General features: G+C 41.5%; 1 protein-coding gene across 1 annotated transcript in view; it reads right to left on the bottom strand.

Annotated features, from left to right (window-relative positions):
• VPS33B (VPS33B late endosome and lysosome associated) overlaps positions 1-22,148 on the bottom strand; it is a 2,132,768-nt gene that overhangs the window by 113,243 nt on the left and 1,997,377 nt on the right. The gene's annotated exons all lie outside the window — the stretch shown is intronic.

The raw sequence follows: 22,148 nt of genomic DNA on the forward strand, positions 1-22,148 counted from the left end.
ACCCCACTCCAATGGTGGAAGAATAGAATAACCCAGGGACTCCGACAGGGATGAGAAAGGGGGAATACTTGGCCTCATCGGAATCTGGCTGCAAACTTCCTGGTCCCTAGAATCCAAACCCAATGGGGTTGGATAAGGAGAAAGAGAAACGGGGGGGGGGTTCCCCTGGTCAGATGGGCAGGAGAAACCAGAAGACCCAACTCTGTCCAGGCCTTAAGAAAACTCATCATCATCCTGTCCATGTCTGAGGGCAGAAGACTCCTAGAAGATCTAGAGGAGCAACAGGAATGGATGGACTTGGAAGAAGACCTCCCTGTCCTACTGCCATGCTCTGGGGAATGGATCTGATCTCTTAGAGCAGACTGTGGTCTCTTTTTGGAGGTGGAAGGGATTGCAGGCTCCTCCAAGATTATGACTGGATCCGACAACCCTGTTGGATCCCAAGGCTTAATAGGCTCAGCGGATGGATCCGACAAACCAGAAGGATCTGAGGCTGGCCCCAACTTGGCCGGATCCAAGGGCCTTTGATCCAGAGATGACCTGGATCTGACTGAAAGCTCCACAGCTCTCAGCTCCAAAGACCTTGGATCCAAGGCATGCTGGGTTGGATCAGCTCCGGGGACTCAGGATTCAATAGCTGCAGTTTCTTGGTGGGAACTGGATGAGAAGAAGGGGGTCTTCCTCCTCGGGTCAGTAGAGGAAGCCTTCAAGGTGGAAATCAAAGGACCCCCCTGGGGTTAAATGCAGCACAAAGGTCACACTCAACCTCCAGGTGTGGAGTGCCCAGTCAATAAACGCACTCCTCGTGCGCATCAGAATAAGGCATTTTCCGACCACACGAGGAGCACTTTTTAAACCCAGCAGGTCTATCAGACAGTGTAACACACTACAACTACTACTAATGTTACAGCAGCTATCCAACTAAAACCATAATGGCTGAAAGAAGAAAAAAGGATGCTAAAGCCCCGTCTCACACACACACACACACACACACACACACACACACACACACACACACACACACACACACACAAGTCTAACTAAACTAATGGGAGGGAAGGGATCTACTCTATACAAAACTGTAAAACTAGACTACCCTACACTAGAAAACTACCAAACTAAGAAAGATAATAAAAAAGCATTGCAAATGAGATGATACCTGTCCAGAGCTATCAAAAGCCAAAGTGCCGAGAGGAAGGGATCAGTCTGAAAAAATCATACCAGACCCCGGATTAGACAACAGCAGGGCATTATGGGAGGAGGAGGAGCCAGAGCCTTGGATCAATCTGTTGAATATTGCTGGCTCGGATCCAATGTTGGATCCAAGACTCTGTGGTGATGAATTAAGACATGGATAACATCAGATCAAGTGACAGTTGAAGAACAAAGGGGATAGGAAGCAGTATAAATCTACTTGCTGATGAGTGTATATTATTGGAGGATATAGAAGGGATGTTGCATCAAGAGTTAAATATTTTTGAGGAGTTTGGTAAAGAATCAGGTCTAGTGTTCCATCCCAAGAAGTCTCTAATAATACAGGTGGGGAAAGGAATTCAAAATCAAGCAGAATTGTCATGGTTAAAGGAAGGGAAGATGTATTTGGGAATTAAGGTATACCGTACAGTGGAGGAGATAAAGAGGCAAAATTAGGAGGAGTTGAAGGCTATGATAAATGGGATGTTGGACAAGTGGTAGGCTAGGGTGAAATGATTAGCAGGTAAGACGTAGTAAAGATTATGATATTGTCACTAGTAATTTATTAAGGCACTTATAGATAAAGTCATCAGCAGTATTTATCTATTTATTTATTGCATTTGATTACCGGGGTAATCCACTGGGCCAGAAGAACCCATTTTCAGTGGAGGCCCAGGGAGAAAAGCTCCACATTTAACACATACAGATAAGAAATATGTTACAATGATACAGGATATACAATACAACAGTAGCAAATAAAACAACATTATGATGTGGGGGCATGGGGTTGCCTGAGTTCAGGAGATATACTGTAGACGTAAGTATGGTGCAAATATTGACAGGCTTAGAGAATGAGAAGTTTTGATGGAAAATGTGGGACAGCAATTACAAGAAGAGGAGAAAGATAGAGTAAAGGTGGTAGAGTTAAAGAAGGTTATGATGGACATGGTTAGAATGACAGGTTTACAGGGGACTATGATTGGGATGTAATATGACAGCAACAACAGCAACTGTGTAGGGGGGCATTAGGAGAACAGGAAAAGAAAAGAATGAGATATGTAAAGTAGTTGCAGGAAAAGGAGAAGACAGTTTAGAGAATTTGAAGAGACAAGAGAGACTTTTGTATTAAGGAAGGGGGACTGACTGATGTGCAGAAGACTGGTCAGGAGGACAGCAGAGGAAAAGGAAGTGGAGTGTAGAAAAAATGGGCGGCAGTAAGTAGGAAAAAAGGGGCTTTAGTGGGGAGAGGAGTATAAAAAATAAGGTTAGGATAAATATAAAACGACTTATGAAGGAACAACAGATGACTGGTTTTAGTAACTTGAGGGAAAGGTGGGCGAAGCGCATCTATATCACCTTATCGTAACCTCATGTTATCGAAAACGTAATGATCGGCACCAGAATGTCGATCCTCTAAAATAGCAAAAGCTATTTTTGTCGAAATAACAGCTGTCGAAAATCAATAGTTGGCTGAGAGACAACCTGTGATGTATTACATCAAACTGACATTCCATCACACTGAGCTAATCGGAGGAAGGCCTCTGAGCCAGCTAATCTGTGATATATAACATTAAGTATCCTGTTTTTGTGCTTATTTTTATGAGTTATTTATAGCACTTTTATTGCCTGCATATACTTTTCGAGCTAGTTTCACTGTGTGTGAGGTATTAACTAGAAATTTTCTACAATTGTTAAGCATCTGGTTGGGTTTGTTTGTTCTGATTTCCTGCTAAGGAGTGTATCATATAACTTGTTTGCAGTTAAAAGCATTCTCTAGAGTCTCCTTGATACTTTATCTGTTTAAACATTTCTGCAGTTTTTTTTTTCTACCTAAGTAGTGTGGGTAGTGTAGCATTGTCCATATTCAGGCTTGTGTTTTGGGCCTAGTTGTTTGTTAGTAGAGATTGTGTGTCTGAGCACATGTTCCAGGCCATCATAGCTTAGCCAAAGCCAGTATACCATTTCAGTGAGAGCGAATTGTTTTTGGTCATTGGCTGATTGGGGTTACCTGGACTATGGCTTGGAGTAAGCACCTCATTGGTTCTTTCAAGCTTTTTTTTAAAGTTGTTTCAGGTTTGAACTTTGTTACTTAAGAAGTTAACTTGTGAGTGTTTCTGCCATTTCACACTACGCTAACTGGAGGAAGGCTATGAGTCAACTAATGTGTGATATATAACTTGGTGGCTTTGCAGTTGTCCGCCCCTACTGTAAATTTGACCTGAGACACTCCTCCCAGTCTAGTGTCATTACCTCATACTACCTAATCCAGGGAGAACATTTGAGAAGGCCAACCCAGTTAGTTTCTGCTCTTCCTGTCAAAACTGCCCCATATTTTATACATGGAAAACCAGTAGGTTTATTAAGAATAGAATTACAGAACACATTTTGGATATTAAACATGGTAGGATGACCAATGCCCCGATTAAGCATGAAGAATATACAGGCCATGTATTAAAGTTCTTAATAATACAACAAATTGTAAAAGACCAACAAGGGAAAAATATGGATGCACACCTGGATTTAAGTGAGTTAAAATGGCAGCTGTGATTAAATGCAACTGAGTATCCCGGTATTAATGAGGCTATGGCAATTTCATGTGTTTTAAAATTAAAACACATTTTAGGATAATGTCTTTATGTTTTAACATACTTATAAGTGTGTGTAATTTTTTTGATAGGGCATTAAGTGTGTACATAATGCTTAATTATTTAATTGAATTCAATGTACAATTTTAAATTATAGTGTAATTGATTGATTAATTGATGTGTTATTTAAAGGCTGGGTGGTTTTGTTAATGTTGTTCTGAGGAAGTCCCTATGTATGTGGGAAGAAAGTGCTTAACTTGATCATTAAAGTTGTGTTCCTTCAGTGCTGTGCTGTGATTTTGTTGTTCTAGAGTTTGTTTTTTGTGGAGGCGTTTTGTTTGTTGTGGTGTGGCACAGCAATGGAAGGGTCAGTTACTAATGGTGACCTTATGGAGTTGTTAGAGCAGATCAACAAGCAGTTGGCTGTACACTCTATGCAAATTAAAGCATTGATGGATAAACCAACCAGTTTGGGTAATATTTTTGTTAGCTTAGGCTACCCTTTGACCCAGCCAACACAATATTCCCAACATGAACAGGCGGTTCAGGTAGCACTGACTTGAATTCAGGTGATGTGGAAAATTCAGTTAATAAGGCAAAGGCTGTGAATAACAACAAGTCGGTAAACTGGAAAAACAATGGTTTTGACATTTACTTTGAAAAAGGGAGTGGTGTATTGGCCCAACAAGGGTTGTTGACTTCTGCCGAAAAACTGAAGCAGTTTGAAAAGGATATGTTGGCCTTTAAGAAGTTACAAATGGAAATAGCATACCCAGAGAGGAATAATGAATTGGAGCAGATACCGCAAGGTTTATGGATATGGAAATATCCAAATGGCGCGGAAGGTAACTCCGATTTTTTGAATGAACTGCCTGGTTTATGACCGGATGGGGATTGAGCTCATGAAACTCATGGTCAAACACAATATTCGGGCAATGGATAAATTATCAAAGGAATTGGATGAGAAAAATAAGCAGATTAAGAGTAACTTAATGTTTGATCGTCATCAGATCAATTATTCCAATGTTTTTGCCAGTGTGGATAGTGTCTGTGCCAATATATATATGCGGAAGATGAATAAAATCAAAAGAGATATAAATGAGCACTCTAAAAAGAAGGTATATCGGTTTTCACCAGGTTGTCAGGTCAACGGATGTGAAGGAGCCAATAGTGAGCTGAGTGGAGAAGAGGAAGTGACCTCAGAGACGAGGTTACATCATGAGCAAAGTATGCGTCCCCACAGCAGTCTAATTCAATGGATGATGGAGTGAGGCGGTCCGAGAGGTTGAGAGGAAAAGAACAGCAGGCCCATTTTTCGGGGAGAACGTACAGGGATTATGCGGTGCAAGGGGCCAGACCGAAAAATGGAAGGAATCGGAGTCAGCAGCGGATCAATTAATGGACATGGCCTTGGCACTTATGAATGTCGTAAGTGTTACAAATGATAATGCATTTAATAGCGCTGATGCGGGACTTGTTCATGCAAATGAATTAACTAGTGATTATTTAACAAATAATGTGACCTACGTATCTGAAGGTGCTATTACTGATAAAGCGATGAGTTCACATATGATAAAAATGTGGTTTACAACCTTTATTCGAATTTGAGTAATGTTTTAAGCAGTGTATGTCCTGAGTTTGACATAATAACTCAACCTTTTGAAAATTATGATGATTCTGTGAGTGGGATTGAGCCACGAATAACTGTTCATAGGTTGGTACTAGGCTATCGGCCCTAGGGCCTATACAAGCCTAGCCATAACAATTCCCTGGATATTTCTTCCCACAATATTTACTTCGGGATGAGAGTAATGCTTTATCAAAACACATACATAATAACAGTTTGGATCATAATTTCTCTTTTTTGGTACTTGAATTCACTACTAGGAGCTTTAAATTAGTTGATATAAAGAATATCATGGAAACATGTGAGATTAGATGGATTATAAAATTACAGGCTGATAAATTATTTGGGTTAAATGATAAAATAAGATAAATTATTTGGGTTAAATGATAAAATAACACTAAAACCTTTCTTGGCCAGTAGAGATTTGAAACACTTAAAATGATATTCAGTGATACTTAAGATAAAATGCGCATATTTTTTATGTATGCCTTGCATCTGTTTTATAATATTTTATTTGACTGATATATCTATTAATTTGCTTATAGTGTGGGTAGTGTGTAGGTAAGGAATTCGTTCTTTTTAATTTTATGAATGAATAGCTGGCATCTTATAAACAGACAAGATATTTTAGTGCCCTCTACTGGTTGTGATAATGTATTGCTTCATACATATTTTTAGGCTAGTGTTTCATGTATCAACATTTTTATCACATAGCCACTAGATGGCAATATTACTGCTTTTTTATGCTTATAATTTAGATGCTGTTTCATGAACGTTCATAAATTGTATTTTTTATAGACTGTTTTACGATTTTGAGTATTATTATGTGTGAAACTGCGGTGGTGCAGCGGTAGCATTGTTGCCTCATAACAAGAGGTTCTCCCATTCGATTCTCAGCTGTAGCGCCTTCTGTGTGGAGTCTGTATGCCCTCCCCGCGGTTGAGTGGCGCTCGAAAGACATGCGTAAATGGGCGTGCCTTTGTTGAAGTTTGGGCGTCAAGCTGACACCTTGGCACCGTAAAAATCTACTGCCAATCATTAGCGGATCGGAGTTCCGCTGTGGTGACCCCTAACTGGGAAAAGCCGAAAGAATAACATAATCCCTGAATATTATTATGTACATTTTAAATGCCTATAGATTTTTTTAAGCAAGGTGTGATTTAGTTGTTTTTTGATATACTCACAGGATTAGCACTTGATTAGATCTTTCAGCCGATTGGCTGATTGCTAATTGCTAGTGATGTTATGAATTTGAATTGTTTATATATATGCCTGGATTTCTTTTTTGGTTTGTTTGAAGTCTGATGAAGCACATGTTAGGATGTGAAAGTGGTTACTTTTTTAAGCTAGTTCACTAAGTTTATTAAAACCCATTTGCACCTTAGCTGTGTTTGTTGCCTCTCTTGTTTTATGATACTTCTGTGGTTTTACAGAGAGATACTTTATCCATTGGAATACATCATTTGAACTGTTTTGTTTACCACAGAAATATACTTGATGAACCCTCTGGTATCTGTGGTGAGGCTGAATGGCAAGGCACTATACTGATAATGACTGGCTCTTACTTGTAAATGCAGAAACATTCTTGAAACTCTGGCAAGTTTGATGTGCAGATATGCATCCTGAAGGTTTACTGAGTACATACAATCCCTTTCCTAGTGGCACGGAAGAATGGACTTCACCATGTCCATCCAGAAAGCATAGTTGTGTAAGTAAGTTTAACAAAATGGCAGATGTTCTAAGATCATTGCTGCAGTAGCCTAAGGTATATTGTTCCCTACTGTTCTGCACCAGTGAGCTTCACAGGGCTTTGGGAGTTCTCCAGGCACTCCAACTGCCAGGAGAGCACTTAGGTCTCCATATAAAGAATAGTCAGAGAGCTACTTTCTTCAAAACATTTTGTTTTGTCTAGAAAGGAGGCAAGGGCCCTGAAAATTTATGCTAGGAAACAAAAGTCAACTATATACAAGAAAGTGACAATAAGTACACCCTGGCTAGCAAGGAAAAAAGGGGGCGGAATTGAGGGACGGCTACTGTAACAGTGATCCTTTAGAACATAGACTGTTATGGTAAGTTTACCCACGTAACTGTATTATGTTCAGTACATGGACCTCCACTACAGTAGTTTATGCTATATGTGTAAATTACCATACATGAATAAAGAAGAAAGAGGACAATTACTAAAACTGCAGGTTCCCCTGGAGTATGATCCTGGCAAAGCCTGTTCAAGACCTGGAGAAAGAATCCAGTTTGTAGTGCTTTGTTAACAATATGTACAGACGGCCAAGCTGCTGCCTCTAAAATACTTCTAGATGTCAATCCTTTCTGGAAAAACAACACAGACTTCAATGCTCTTGTTAAATGAGCTATAAGCCTGCATAGAATGTGTTAATTATGCTGAGTATAATTTAAAGTTATGTACTCACCATAACTATGCATCTGTGCTGTCTATTTTCATTCCTCCTCAACGTATGGATCACAGGTCCAACTTCGAATCCAACTCGGCCACATACCTCAGACTTACGGATCCAACTGACAAGCTCCCTTCTCTACCCATAATATTAATGAAGCAAAAGATTTTAAAGTGTACAATTATTCTGGTAAGGCTTTAGGTATACAGCACATTAATTTACTAGCAAAAGGGTTTACTTTTGTCCCCAGTAGAAGGGGGAAGGTAGCTGATACTCTTATAGAGTTAAAATGTTTTACACGTAAATTGAATTTAAAAGTGTGGTTTAATGGTAATGATTATGTATCTGGAATACATGTGCATAGGCTAAAAAAGCCTAGTGTGTTTAACCCTCCTTTGAACAACTTAATAAGGGTTTTTGAAAAAGTATGTGAGAAAGATATAAGGCAGGTATACAAACAAAAAGATAAAAAATATGTAAGTAATCTGACTAAAGTAGAGGAAGAGCTGTTAATGGAGTTGGCTAGTGATACAAGCATCTAAATAATGAAGCCAGATACGGGTAGTGGTGTGGTCGTTATGGACAAAGGGAATTATTTAAATGGAATGAATGTCTTATTAATGGATGGAACCTATGTGGAAGCTTCATTAAATGAGATTAATATATCATATAAAAATAGATTTAAAAACCTTGTTTCTGCTACATATTGCACTTATTTTACTGCCTGCACTTTAACAAAGTTGTTTTTGTGTTTAAATTACCTGTTTAACTGTTGTAGGCTACACACTCAAGTGTGATAGCCATTTCTGTGCATTTAAAATGTTTTTTTGATTGTATCTGCTTTATTTTCTGAAAAAACAAAAAATATACTTGTTTTCCCGTCTTTCTAAGCTAGTTTAGTCCAGTTTTCAGGTTAGTGCTGAGTTTTCTGGGTTTGCCCATACCTTACTTGGATAGAAGGAAGTCTCTCTGTTCGCTGTGAGAGAGGGAGCTCTGAGCAGCCCATCTGTCCCCGGAGGAGTGGTTTCAGCCCAGAAATTAGTAGTTTATTGGCCATTTTGGGCTAATTTCTATCTTTTTCATTTCCCTGCTATAAAACCCGCATTTGCAAGGTTTTTGTGCTAGTATACAGCTCAGCAAGCTCCTGCCTGGTGCCCTGCAGAGTTCTACGCAGCAGAGAGACAAAAGAGAGACTTTGGAGTGATTAAGTATAATTTTTCTGCATTTTGTTGCTGCCTTTAACTAATTCTGCCTAAAATGCCAATTTTCTAGAGTTTATGTGATTTAAAAAGCTTGTTTCATCTACATATTGTACTTATTTTACTGCCTGCACTTTAACAAAGTCGTTTTTGTGTTTAAATTATCTGTTAACTGTTGTAGGCTACACACTCAAGTGTGATAGCCATTTCTGTGCATTTAAAGTGATTTTTGATTGTATCTGCTTTATTTTCTAAAAAAAAAAAAAAAAAAATATACTTGTTTTCTCGCCTTTCTAAGCTAGTTTAGTCCAGTTTTCAGGTTAGTGCTGAATTCAGGGCTGTGTTACAAGTTTCTGTGTTTGCCCATACCTTACTTGGATAGAAGGAAGTTTCTCTGTTCACTGTGAGAGAAGGAGCTTTGAGCAGCCTATCTGTCCCTGGAGGAGTGGTTTCAGCCCAGAAATTAGTAGTTTATTGGCCATTTTGGGCTAATTTCTATCTCTTTCATTTCCCTGCTATAAAACCTGCATTTGCAAGGTTTTTGTGCTAGTATACAGCTCAGCAAGCTCCTGCCTGGTGCCCTGCAGAATTCTACAGCAGCAGAGAGACAAATGAGAGACTTTGTAGTGATTAGGTATCATTTTTCTACATTTTGTTGCTGCCTTTAGCTAATTCTGCCTAAAACGCCAATTTTCTAGAGTTTCTGTGATTTACGTTTAAACTATTCCAGGCTCCACAAAGTCTGCTCTTCAATTTTTCCCTTTGAACAAGTCAAAACTCTCAAATTAAGCACTCTAACTTTCTTTTACAGCCCAGCACTTGCTCCAAGCTCTCAGTAGGCACTAATAAATGCTAACACAACACCTCCCCTTTTACTATACAATAGTACAAGGCTCCCTAGTTCGTCCCTACCGGACAATCAGTAAAACAGTTCAGCTACCCATACAGACCTGTCCAAAGGGCAGTTTCAGGTATACTCTCCAGGCCAGCTGGTGAATCTGGGAATCTTGAGGCAATGTTACAATTGCCTCATGTACACGGACAACCCTCTCCTCCTTCCAACAAACACAAATATATGTGAGAGATGCAACTATACAGCCAAACTGGAGGCCAAGCTCTCTCAACCCATGACTGGAACAGCCAGCCAGAAGGAAAAGGGAAACACTTGCACCACACTTCCAGTCTCACATAAAACAGTCACACATGCACCAGCAAACAACACGCATAAATAAACAAAAACATACTCGGAGGCTCTAAATAAAAATCTGCCTAAGCAGCAGAGACCTCCAAAGCAGACATCCAAGCAACCTCCACCTCAAACAACAACCACGTATCACATACTTCACAAAGTCAGTGTGCCACGCAACCACAGCCCTTAAGGTACAACAACACACCCAATACACTTGTAATAGGTGACTCTATTGTCAGGCACACTGACATCCTACTTACTAGACCGAACAAGGAGAAGGTTACTGTAAGCTGCCTGTCAGGTGCCAGGATCCGCCACATAACACAAGCACTCAGGTCATTCCAAAACAAGTACAAATATGACTCTGTCATTGTACATGTTGGTGTGAACGACCTGAGACGTACCTCCCTGGACTACATGAAATGAAACATAAAAGAGCTTGCTGATCATGTAGCCCAGGCCGGTATGACCCTGACCCTGAGTAGCATCTTGCCCTCACCAAGAATGATGCCACAGTACGAAGAAAAAATGATCAGTTTTAACAACTGGCTAAGCTATTGGTGTCGTTCAAAGGGGATCCAGTGTCTGTCAGCCTGGGATGACATGCTGGACAAGCCACTCTGCTTCACCAGAGATGGCTTGCACCTGTCGCCCCTAGGCTTTCGAATACTGGCCAATGCTCTTGCCACCCCCATAGTGCCTTTTTTAGGCAAGGCTCAAAAGACAAACCCACTTCCGCAAACAACACAAGAAACCAGAAACTGAGGGTAATGCTACTCAATGCCAGAAGTCTAAACCTCAAAATGCACGCACTCGAGGCACTCCTTAGCATGGAGCAAATCGATATCTGTGCAGTAACAGAAACCTGGTTCAAAGCTCCAGAGAGTACCCCAGCACTACCAGGCTACAACTCATACCATACCTTTCGGTCCAAGAACCCAGACCGAAATACAAAAGGAGGGGGTGTGTCCATTTTCATGAAGGATGCACATGCCTCCAGGTTAGTAGTACAGCACGAGGCCTCGGAGACAATCCATGTGCAACTATCAGTGGGCAAAGCTGCTTTTCAGATTATAGCCTGCTACAGATCACCTACCTTGTCTCAGGACCCCCACTCAGCATTCCTGAGAACATTGGAAAATACAAAGTCCTACCTAACACCATGATATTGGGAGATTTCAACTACCCAAACACTGACTGGGTTAACTACTCGAGTACAAACTCCTTTGCTCAACGCTTTCTAGAGTTTATAAACTCAAACGCTCTGGAACAGCTGGTCACCACACCCACAAGAGGTGACAACATACTGGACCTGATCATCACCAATATGGGGGATCAGTGCTCCACACCAGAGGTAAACCCCTTGCTGGTAAGATCAGATCATAAACTAATCACACAGGACATCCACATCCCGACCCCACCCCAAGTCAAGGAAACCACTGTAAAAAACTTTTCAAAAGCCAACTTCACACTTCTCAAGACCGAGATGGAAAGTTTCATTGCCCCCTTGCTAAAGGACAATGCTGCCCAAACCGCAGAATCCTTTACAAGTGCATTCTATGAGCATCTACAGGGATGCATGGATCGAGCCATCCCAAGTAAAACCAAAACTCACTCCTCCAAAAAAAAGGAAACCAGTCTGGTGGTCCCCGGCCATAAATAAGCTTTACAACAGAAGGAGGAAACTACTACATGATAGAGCTAAATCCCAAAAAGGAAAGGCATCACTGATCAATATTAACAAGAAACTATGATCCCTCATAAAATCATCCAAGGCCAGTTTCGAAAGAAAAATTGCCAAGGACTCTAAAGATAACCACAAAGTCTTCTTTAGCTATGTCAAAAATCTAGGTGGTAACTCTCAGATATGCTCTGAGCTAGTGCAAAATAGCAAAAAATACACTGAACCAACTGACATTGCCAACATCCTGGCTGACAAGTTCAGAGCAAACTTTACCCCCCCCCCCCAAAAAAAAGGCCGGTGTCCATCCCAGAAGAATGCAGATCCCCAGACATCACGGACAGGCAGGTAAAAAGAACCCTCTCCAAAGCTAAGAACACATCATCAATGGGACCGGATGGTGTCCCAGGCTGCGTCTTACACAAACTCCAAAAGGAACCAAACCCTCACCTAAATTCACTGTTCAGACTCAGCCTTACCACAGGCTATGTACCCAAAGAATGGCATACAGCAACAGTCATCCCGCTCCACAAAGGTGGTGCCACAACAGAACCAGGTTACTATCGCCCTATAAGCCTGACTAGCCTGGTCTGCAAAACTATGGAGCGAATCATCATGGAACTCAAACAGAGACATTGAGAACCTCCAGACACTAGACCCTACCCAATTCGGCTTTGTTAAAGGCAGATCCTGCCTCCTAAACCTAGTTGACTTCTTTGAAACAGTTACCAAGGCCATAGATGAAGGAAAGGTAGTCCACACAGCCTACCTGGACCTCGCTAAGGCCTTCAACACCATTCCACACTCTGGCATCATAGATAAACTCACCAGCTTGAACATTAACCCCTATGTCACGAGATGGGTGGCCAACTGGCTCACAGATAGAACACACATGGTCAGAGTCACGGGTGCCATGTCCGACTCTAAACCAGTTACAAGTGGCGTCCCACAGGGCTCAGTCCTGAGACCCCTCCTGTTCGGTATATACTTCTCTGAGGTACAGGCAAGCACAGGAGGACTATGGCTGACCAAGTTCGCAGATGACTGCAAACTGGGGGCCATAATCGACTCACCGGCTGACACAGACATTCTCCAGAAGGGTCTCACAGAGACAGATACCTGGTGACAAAACCATGGCCTCAAGCTGAATGCCAAAAAATGCATAGTCATCCCCTTTGGGAAAAACAAAATGCCCACGAATTATCACACAGGTGGTAATCCACTAAGTACGGAAGATGTAATTAGGGACCTGGGGACCCAGGTAGATAGCAACCTCTCCTTCGATAATCACATTGCCAAAGTAGTTAGAAATTCCTTCTATGTAGCCCACCTAATCACGAAAGGGTTCACCTCTAGATCAAGAGAGGTCAGTGTGCCCCTCTACTCATCACTCATAAGGCCCATAATAGAGTACAATGCCTCATTTGGAATTTACCTCACTTGACACCTGCAAAAGCTGGAAAGACCACAGAAGTACCTCACCAAGAGGATCATGGGCCTCAAAGAGATGCCCTATGCAGCTCATCTAAAAAAAACTCCAGCTTTACTGGGTTGCTTACCGCCTGCTCAGAGGTGATCTCTGCCTGACGTATAAGGCCATGTCTTACCTGGAATTAATGGACATGCTCCACCTCAAGAAAACCAAATCTCTTAGAGCCACATGCTCCAGTGAACTAAACCTCAGCACAACAATAAACAGGACATGCTGGAGGGATAGATTCCTGTCTCAAGAGACTTCCCTCGCTCTGGAATAGAATCCCAATTTATGTTAGGCAGAACCCCTCGCTGACTCTCTTCAAGAGAAACCTTGACGAGTGGATGGGAAATCATAGGTTTACCCTGGGGATCACTTTAGTGGCCCTGCTAGACAGAGGCCCAGGAAACTAATTTAAAGGGGAGGAGAAAGCCAACACATTCTGGCTAGGCTTATAAATGCCCTTGGGCAGATAGCCTAGTACCTACCTATGAACCTATGTATATTGGAGGATATGTTATATCAGGGACAAATAAATGAAGATGAATTTAGTTATATAATGAACCAACACCCCATGGTACCTAACATATTTGGGATACCTAAGATCCATAAAGGACTAAATGACCCAAGGTTTAGACCAATAGTTGGTGGAAAACGATCAAAAACTTGCTTCATTAGTAAATTTCTGGATGTGAATTTACAAACAGGATTGACGGCATTCCCTTACATTACTAGAGATTCGTGGCAATTCTTGGAAAAGTTAGACAGGATTGAAGTAGATGAAAAAATAATGTTGGTTACTATAGATGCTTGTAACCTTTTTTCCGTTATACCACACAAGGAGGGTTTGGAATGGCTAGAAATCCAGTTAACAAAGACAGGTGTATATGATCAAGATCAAATAAATAAATTTGTAGCTCTAATGGAAGTTGTGCTAAAAAACAACTACATCTACTTTGAAGGACAATATTATAAGCAACTAACAGGAGTTGCAATGGGGGCAGCTTGTGTCCCCATTTTTGCTAATTATCTCATGTCTCATTGAGAACAGGAGTTTATTATGCAATGGGTTTATTTTTCTAAGATTGAATATTATACCAGGTTCTTGTATGACCTATTTGTTGTGTGGAAAGGGACTGCGGTTGAACTCAATCAAATCTTTGAGTATATTAACGAGTCAGTGGATTTCCTAAAGTTTTTAGTAGGACACACATTTCTTACTTAGATGTAGCTTTAAGAAAAGATATTGAAGAGAAAAAGTTAGTGTCAGCCATTTACAGGAAACCCACGTTTTCAAATTCGTATTTGGAATTCACCAGCTGGCACCTGTGCCATCAAAAAAAGTTGATAGTTAAGGAGCAGATGGTTCGGGCTGACAGAATGGTGAGTTCCGATACTGAATTTATTGATGAGGTACAGTTTATTATGCAGCTGTTTTGCATGAGAGGGTATCCAGTGGAATTATTAAATCAAATAAGTGATGAAGTTATACACAAGCGTAAAGAAGGTATATATAAACCCATTTTAGAAGGTCGACATGAAATGAGTGCAATGTCCCATACTATTAGACAGGGCAGGTTAACAAATGATTTGGTTTGAGTTTTATAATTACATTCAATAAGGATGCAAATGACATTTCAGAAATAATTAAGAATAACTGGGAAATTTTAAAATATGATTCAAATGTACGGCAAAGGGTGGGTAACATACCCAAAATAGTATTTAGAAAGGACAGATCTTTCAAACATATTTTAGAAACAAGTGGAAAGGAAAGTAATATTTATAATAATAGAGTAAAAGGGAATTTTAAGTGCAGGATGTGTACATTTTGCCCTCACATTTTAGAAACAAGTGATTGTTTTTAATTAAATGGGACATCCATATTTATTAATGGGCACTACAATTGTTGTAGTCAAAATGTGGCGTATGGAGCCAAGTTGCAAAACTGCCCCACATTTTATATAGGGAAAGCCAGTAGGTTTTTTAAAAACAGAATTGCAGAACACATTTTGGATATTAAACATGGTAGGATGACCAATGCCCTGAGTAGGCATGTTAAAGAATATACAGACTATGTATTCAAGTTCTTAATAATACAGCAAATTGTAAAAGACCCACAAGGGAAAAATATGGATGCACACCTGGATTTAAGTGAGTTAAAAATGGCAGCTGCGATTAAACGCAACTGAGTATCCAGGTATTAATTAGGCTACGGGCATTTCATGTGTTTTAAAATTAAAAAATATTTCAGGATAATGTCTTTATGTTTTAACATTATAAGTAAGTGTGTGTTAATGTTTTTTTTTTTGATAGGGCATTGTGTGTGTACATAATGCTTAATTATTTAATTGAATTCAATGTACAATTTTAAACTACAGTGTAATTGAGTGATTAACTGATGTGTTATTTAAAGGCTGGGTGGTTTTGTTAATGTTGTTCTGAGGAATTCCCTACGTATGTGGCAAGAAAGCGTTTAAGTTGGTCATTAAAGTCATGTTCCTTTAGTGCTGTGCTGTGCTTTTCTTGTTCTACAGTTTGGTTTTTGTAGAGGAGTTTCTAAAGAACACTTGTAATGGTACTTAAACTCTCGAGGCACCTTATAAAAGTGATTTGTCTTCTTCGGGGCTGGAGGTTGGGACTCAAGAGCCAAAGAAGAAGCTGCAAAGGTATCCATCAAGGCATCCAAGACAGAAGAAACAGCAGAAGGTTTAGGAGATTACATTTGGAAGAGCTCAAAATACCTCCTTTGAATGTCAGACATGTGGGAGAAATTTCACTTAAAATGCTCCGTCATGCGATTAATAGTATCCCCTAAGACAACTCCTCAAAGGGAGAATCAGGACTCCAGGAATCTTCTTCCTCTGACCCACAGTCTAAGGGTGAAGTGACAGGAATAGGCCAAGGATTCATCTCCTGAATCCATATCCTCAACCATCAAAGCAGATTCCCAAGTCCTTCTGGCTGGGGTAGAAGACCAAGAAGAAGCAGGAACAGATAATATCTGAGGGGACTTCAAGGCCATTATGTCACTGAATAAACCCTGGGTAAAGTCCTGCCATTCCCTCTGAGGATCCTTAGCAATGGGAGGAACATGTTTAGCTTTCTGTTTCTTTTTCTAGCAGGACATCTGCTTTGATCAACATAGGGGGCTCAGAGCCATGCATAGACTCAATAAGGACACCAGGAACCTCTTCCCTAACAAGAATATAGGGAAGTCCTCCAGGGCCTTTGGAAATGAACAGTCATGGTTCCCCCTCAACATCCATTGCTGATGTTTGCATAGCCTCACAGGATGTGCGAAAAGCCAGTTCCATGCCAGCCTCTCACAGGGTCACAGCAGTGGAAAATGGGGTCAGTAGCAAATGGTCTTTGGAGACTTTACCTTGAGAGAGATGTCTGGCATAGGCTGTACAGCAGCAGAGTCAGACTGAAACTTTTTGGTTTTCTTTTTAAGAGACAGCTGTACCGCAGGGCAGGCAAATTCAGCCATGGTACCCTGGGTAAAGAGTTTAAGATGTTGGTTCTCAAGGTAAATGGATAAAGAAGATAGATGGTTGTGAAGAGTTCTGAGAACAAAATCCTGACAAATGGTGCACTGGGTATGATCTTGTGGAGCACCTTGGCAGAATAAACACCTCTCATGATGACCTTTATCTGCCCTTACAGTGAAAGTTTCCCTTTCTGGATGACATATACCCTAAGTACACAAAGAAAAGAAGGGACCCTGATGGGGAACCTATTTGTAAATGTCTCGCTAGAAACTAGATCAGTGAAGGGCAGTCACAAAGATGTTCAACTGGGGCATTTGGGCTTACAGCAAAGACGTTCTGAGTACTGAGCATGTGTACATCACCTTTATGCCCTACAGCTATGTGGGGAGCATACCTCTAATGTATGATGCTGGGAGGATGCAAAGGTTTTCGTATACAGTCTGAATGTAGGGCTATCCTTGGCAGGAGATCCTACATATAATGATGTCAACAATGATAAGGAAGGATATCTATTCTGACAACTAGTGCAAAAAAAAAAAAAAAAAAGAAACTGGACTTCACTTTTTTTTTTTTTTTGCAAATAATAAAAACTCACTCTTTTAGTGTGTGTGTGTATATATATATATATATATATATATATATATATATATATATATATATATATTTATATACATATATATTATGTTGTTGTTGTGTCTTTCGGCTTTTCCCATTTAGGGGTCACCACAGTGGAACTCCGGTCCGCTAATGATTGGCAGTAGATTTTTACGTACCGAGTTGCCGGCTCTGACGCACAACCTTCAATGAAGGTACGCCCATTCACGCATGTCTCCACACAGAAGACGCTCTAGCGGAGAATCGAACAGAACAACATCTTACTGTGAGGCAACAATACATATATATATATATATATATATATATATCTATATATATGTGTGTGTGTGTGTGTGTGTGTGTGTGTGTGTGTGAGGAGAGGCTGGACTCTGCCCTTCTGAGCTGGGAATTTCTGGTTAGAGGCTTATAGTGCCTGCATATTTTAACTGTTTCTTACTAAATTGGTACACCTTGTTTGCTGTAGCATAGACTAGATCCAGGCCTGCTGAATCTAGCTTTGTTGTATAACTTGAGCACTAATCCAGGCATTCTTTAAAGTATTCAATTGTATTTATTACTGCTTGGTAGTAACTTGATTAAAGTGTAGCTATCATTCTAAGTCTTTTGGATTAAGCACTAGGGCTCAGACCAGTTGTTTTACATTAGGAAGGATTGTGGCCTGCACTGTGGTGGCAGGACAGGTAGCTTACATCCTTCTAAGTTGGAAACTGCTGATTGAGGGCTCAGTGTCTGTTATTCTAAAAGTGTATTAGTTCTGGTTTAAGCACTTGGGCTTCAGGCCAGTTATTTTACATTAAGAAGGTTCGTGGCCTGCACTCTTGTGGGAGGAGAGGCTGGACTCTGCCCTTCTGAGCTGGGAATTTCTGGTTAAAGGCTTATAGTGCCTGCATATTTGAACTGTTTCTTACTGGAATTGGTACACTTTGTTTGCTGTAGCATAGACTAGATCCAGGCCTGCTGAATCTAGCTTTGTTTGTATGCTTGTTTGCTTGTTATTTCCCTGAAATGCTAATTCCACCTAAACGCGGCTTTTCAGCGCTTCTGTGGATCCCTAGTGACATCTGCATTGCTGACTGTACTTATTTCCTTGTTCCACTTGAAAGAAAGTTACTGTTTGTCATTTTTGCATTTAAGTTACCTGTAACACATTGCATTTAAGTTACCTGGCACTTGCTCACTAAAGCAATTATATAAGTCAGCACTAAAAAATTAAAAGCACTACACCCTCACAAACTCCCCTTGAGTACCTAGTTTCCCATTGGCCCTTTTTTTCAATTATAAAGGAATTCCCAATACTATTCTAGCAGGTCCAAAGGTCAGTTGTCAATCTCCTCTCTGGTCCAGCTGGTGAATCTGGGAATCTTGAGGCAATGTTACAACTGCCTCATGTACACAGACAACCCTCTCCTCCTCCCAACAAATTCCAATACATGTGAGAGATGCAACCATATAGCCAAACTGGACGATAAGCTCTCTCAACTCAGTACTGGCAAAACCTGTCAGGAGGAGAAGGAAACCACACTCACTACAATTCCAGTCTCACATAGACCTACCACGACAGCAAACCAAACACATAAACACACAAAAACATACTCGGAGGCTCTAAATAAAAATCTGCCTAAGCAGCAGAGACCTCCAAAGCAGACACCCAAGCAACCGCTACCCCAAAACAAAACACGTGCAACACATAGCTCACAAAGCCAGTGTGCCGAACAGTCACAGCCCTTAAGGCTAAACAACACACCTGATACACTTGTAATAGGTGACTCTATCGTCAGGCACACTGATGTCCCGCTCACCAGGCTGAGCAAGGAGAAGGTCACAGTGAGCTGCCTGTCGAGCGCTAGGATCCGCCACATAACACAAGCACTCAGGTCACTCCAAGGCAAGTACAAATATGACTCAGTCACTGTCCATGCTGGTGTGAATGACCCGAGACGTACCTCCCTGGACTACATGAAAAGAGACATAGATGAGCTCTCTGAGCATGTGGCCCAGGCCGTATGACCCTGACCTTGAGTAGCATCTTACCCTCACCAAGAATGATGCCACAATATGAAGACAAGATGATCAATTTCAACAATTGGCTTAAGTATTGGTGTCATTCAAAGGGGATCCAATGACTGTCAGCCTGGGATTACATGCTTGAAAGGCCACGATGCTTCACTAGGGACGGCTTGCACCTGTCACCCCTGGGCTTTCGGATATTGGCAAAGGCTCTTGCTACCCCCATAGTGCCTTTTTTAGGCAAGGCTCAAAAGACAAACCCACCTCCATAGGTATCACAAGGGATAAGAAACTAAGAGTAATGCTACTCAATGCCAGAAGTCTAAACCTCAAGATGCATGCACTCGAAACTCTCCTTAGCATGGAGAACATCGATATCTGTGCAGTAACAGAAGCCTGGTTCAAGGCTCCTGAGAGCACCCCAGCACTACCAGGTTATACCTCATACCATGCTTTTCGGCCCCAAAACTTGGACCGAACCAGAAAAGGAGGGGGAGTATCAATATTCGTCAAAGATACCCACACCTCCAGGTTGGTGGCACTGCACGAAGCATCAGAGAATATCCTTGTGCAACTAACAGTGGGTAAAACTGCCTTCCAGTTTATAGCCTGCTACAGGCCACCCTCCCAAACCCAGGAACCCCACTCGGCCTTCCTGAGAACACTGGAAAATATGAAGGTCTCTCCAAACACCATTATATTGGGCGACTTCAACTACTCAAACATAGACTGGGAGCATTACTCTAGCTCCAACACCCTAGCTCAAAGGTTCCTAGAATTTATAAACTCAAATGCTATGGAACAACTTGTTACCACTCCCACAAGAGGGGAAAACATACTGGATCTGATCATCACCAACATGGGGACTCTATGCTCCAGACCAGAAGTGTATCCCTCACTGGTAAGATCAGACCATAAACTAATCTCTCTGGATATTCACATCCCGACCCCACCCCCTGCCCTGAAAACCACAGTGAAAAACGTCTCTAAAGCAAATTTCACACTCCTCAAAACCGAGGTGAAATCCTTCAAAGCCCCTGGGCCTGTGGAAAATATGGCCCAGACCGCAGAATCCTTTATAAACGCATTCTATGAACACCTTCAGGAATGCATGGATCATGCAATCCCAAATAAAACCAAGACCCAATCCTTCAAAGACAGACGTCCTGTCTGGTGGACCCCAGCCATAAACAAACTATACAATAGAAGGAGGAAGCTACTAGATGATAGAGCAAAATCCCAAAAAGGGAAGGCATCTCTGATCAGTGTTAGCAAAAAACTACGGGCACTCATAAAATCATCTAAGGCCAGCTTCGAGAGAAAAACTGCACAGGACACTAAGGATAATCACAAGGCTTTCTTTAGTTATGTTAGTAACCTGGGTGGGAATTCCCAGATATGCTCAGAATTAGTCCAAAATGACAAAAAATACACCAAACCCACAGACATTGCCAACATCCTAGCTGACAGGTTCAGCGCAAACTTCTCCCCCCCCCACCCAAAAGGGAAATATCTATCCCAGCAGAGTGCTGCCCCCCCTGACATCTCAGATGCTTAGGTAAGAGCCGCCCTCTCCAAAGCAAAAAACACAGCATCAATGGAACCAGACGGTGTCTCGGCCTGTGTCCTACATGAACTCCAAGAAGAGCTAAACCCAAACATAAAACTACTATTCAATCTCAGCCTTACCACAGGATATGTACCCAAAGAGTGGCGTACAGCAACAGTGGTCCCTCTCCACAAAGGTGGTGCCTCAATGGATCCTGGAAACTATAGCCAGAAATAGAAAGGATCATCATGGACCTCATAAAAAAAGATATTGGGGACCTACAGACACTGGATCCTACCCAGTTCGGCTTTGTTAAGGGCAGATCCTGCCTCTTAAACCTGGTCAATTTCTTTGAAACAGTCACCAAGGCCATTGACGAGGGGAAGGTGGTCCACTCAGCCTACCTGGACCTCACAAAAGCCTTCGATACAATACCCCACTCGGGCATTATAGATAAGCTCACCAGCTTAAATATAAACCCCTATGTCACTAGATGGGTTGCAAACTGGCTCAAGGACAGAACCCACATGGTTAGAATTGCTGGAGCCATGTCAGACTCCAAACCAGTTACAAGTGGCGTCCCACAAGGCTCAGTCCTGGGACCTCTCCTGTTCGGTATATATTTCTCGGAGGTACAGGCCAACACTGAAGGACTGTGGCTGACCAAGTTCGCAGATGACTGCAAACTGGGCGCTATAATCGACTCTCCAGCCGACACAAGCATCCTCCAAAAGGGCCTCATAGAAACAGACAACTGGTGCCAGAGCCATAGCCTCAAGCTAAATGCCAAAAAGTGTATAATCATCCCCTTTGGCAAAAACAAAGTGCCCACAAATTACCACATAGGTGGTAATCCATTAAGTACAGAAGAAGTAATTAGGGACCTGGGGACCCAAGTTGATAGCAATCTCTCATTTGGCAACCACGTGGCTAAAGTGGTTAGAAAAACATTTTATATAGCCCACCTAATCATGAAGGAATTCACATCTAGATCAGGGGAGGTCATCGTGTCTCTTTACTCATCCCTCATCAGGCCCATAATGGAGTACAATGCCCCTTTTGGGATGTACCTTACCAGACACCTGCAGCAACTGGAAAGACCCCAAAAGTACCTCACCAAGAGGAT

The sequence above is a fragment of the Protopterus annectens genome, chromosome 7.part0 (genome assembly GCF_019279795.1).
Source record: "Protopterus annectens isolate FY-2018-M chromosome 7.part0, PAN1.0, whole genome shotgun sequence".
NCBI classification, from domain to species: domain Eukaryota; kingdom Metazoa; phylum Chordata; order Ceratodontiformes; family Protopteridae; genus Protopterus; species Protopterus annectens.